A 2,658-nucleotide genomic window follows, 5' to 3' on the forward strand; every position below is an offset into this window, starting at 1 on the left:
CTAGCCCGGTGAGGTGGCAGGTGCCTGTAGTCCCAGCTACTCGGGAGGCTGAGGCAGGAGAATGGTGTGAACCCGGGAGGTGGAGCTTGCAGTGAGCCAAGATCCGGCCACTGCACTCTAGCCTAGGCGACAGAGCAAGACTCCGTCTCAAAAAAAAAAAAAAAAAAAAAAAAAACAAATGCCAGGAAGTATTATCTTGCCATGTCCAGGAAAAGCACAGATCCGGACATTTCAGTAAGTTGCATTAATGGCTACTAGTGTATTTCATTCCTTGCAGTGTTGCTTTACTTGTTCCTCTATCTCTTGAGTTTCCTGAAAATGGAGGTTATCGCTAGAGTTTGATTAAATTTCAGGTTCAGTAATTTTGGCAAGAGGACTTCATAGGTTGGTCTGTGTGCTTCACATAAAATCACATCAGGAAGCATACCGTGTTTGACTGTAGTAGATTGTAGCAGTAATGGCTCCCTCTCACCCCAGCCAATTTTTTTTTTTTAGTTTTGCTCTTGTTGTCCAGACTGGAGTGCAATGGCGTGATCGCGGCTCACTGCCACCTCTGCCTCCCAGGTTCAAGCAATTTTCCTGCCTCAGCCTCCTGAGTAGCTGGGACTACAGGTGCATGCCACCACACCTGGCTCATTTTATATTTTTAGTAGAAACAGGGTTTCACCATGTTGGCCAGGCTGGTCTTGAATCCCTGACCTCAGGTGATTTGCCCACCTCAGCCTCCCAAAGTGCTGGGATTACAGTCATGGGCCACCGTGCCTGGCCCCAATTTTTTCAGACTTCCTTGTATTTATGCCCTTGGGCAGGCACCTCTTGTTTTCACTCTGGGCTTGGACACATGACATGATTTGGCAAACAGACAACAGCAAATCTGATGGCAAACCGAGACTCAAAAATCATTTGCACTGTGTTTAGAGATAGCAGAAGAAAAAGAAAACTTTGCATACTGGGGATTTCCCTCTTTGCTACTTTTCAGAATTCTGAGACCATCATGTGAGGAAGCCTGGGTTAGCCCCCTGGAGGACAAGAAAAAACTTGCAGCAGAAACCTGCAAACCTTAAAACATGTGAGTGAAATCATCCTACACTATCTAGACCATAGGAGTTGCCAGCTGACCACAGGTACAGCAAAGCAAGCACAAGCCAGAAAAAAATGCCAGCAGATCCCCAGAATTGTGAGCAAATGAAATTGTTGCATTAAGCCATTATGCTTTGAAGTGGTTTGTAACAGAGCAAAAGCTGATACACAAATCCATTTTTAATAAATCAATAGACTCAGATCCCTGCATTGCAAACTTCCCCACCAATCTTTCAATCAGCTCATCCACTGATTGTTGCCTATATCAATGTTTAATTTCATGCAAATCAATGATTATTTTTTTCCTTTTTTTTTTGTTTTGAGACAGGGTTTTGCTCTGTCACTCAGGCTGGAGGGCAGTGGCACAATCATGGCTCACTGAAACCATGATCTTCTGGGCTCAAGCAAACCTACCACCTCAGCCTCCCAAGCAGCTGAGACTACAGGCATGTACCACTCTGCCTGGTTTTGTTATTTTTAATTTTTTTTTTTTTTGTAGATATGGGGTCTAGCTATGTTGCTCAGGCTAGTCTGGAACTTCTCAGCTTAAGCCATCCTCCCACCTTGGCCTCCCAAAGTGCTGGGATTATAGGTATGGGCCACCATGCCTGGACTAATGATGATTCTCTAATTCTATCATATCTTGCACATTAATGAGCAGGAATTCTTCTGCAAAGCACTTTCTCTCATCTACTAGAGTTATTCAGTAACTCTCAAATATAGTCTGTACATGATAGATAGATGCCCAATTCTTTCTTTTTAAATACAAATATTCAAATGAGTAATTCTGCCCTAGTTACATCCTATGTAGTCCAATGAGGGTTTTGTTTTGGTCTTTTATTTTTTCTCTTCTATCAATATGAATTCACTTTTAAATACATTCAGTATGGTTGTAGTCAATTGTAAATTTTTTTTTCCTGCTCAAATTGCCTTTTTTTTTTTTTTTTTTTTTTTTTTTGCTAATAATAGTACTTTCATGGTGGCTTCTGTATCCTCTTGACATTATCCATTAGTCTGTACTTTCTGGCACAACAAAATGTCCCAGGCTCATCTTGTCTATTTCTTGTCACACTTTTGGAATTGGCCATTCCTCCAAAGAGTCTTGGTTCCAATTAATGGAAAAGGTATTTAGAGATCACAATCTGGGTACTTTATATGCTCACTGATATTTGGATGTCACTGCTTCTAGATCTTTTCATGGACTTAAGAAATAGTATTCTTAAAAAAGAGAAAGAGGGCCACCTCAGGTTCCATGACCTCAATGAAACCTGTCCATAAGTACTTTCTCTTTTCTGACCTCTTAAATTGTTTACTGTCTATATTGCTCACTTAGTTCTTTGCATCAATCAATCAATTAAAAAATTAATGCACTACAATCTGAAGAGCACCAGAGTGGATGCTGTGGGGATGCAATGTATTACACATTAAATTTTCATGTGCAGTCACTTCCTCGATTAAGCTATATACTGAAGCCAAAGTTTCCTCATTTCCTCCATGGTGGCCAGTACTGCTGACTGACAAAAACAAAATTCCTTTACCCCAAATACTGAAAACAATGTAAATAAAAACTGAAACAAA

This window comes from Theropithecus gelada, chromosome 1 (genome assembly GCF_003255815.1).
Source record: "Theropithecus gelada isolate Dixy chromosome 1, Tgel_1.0, whole genome shotgun sequence".
NCBI lineage: Eukaryota > Metazoa > Chordata > Mammalia > Primates > Cercopithecidae > Theropithecus > Theropithecus gelada.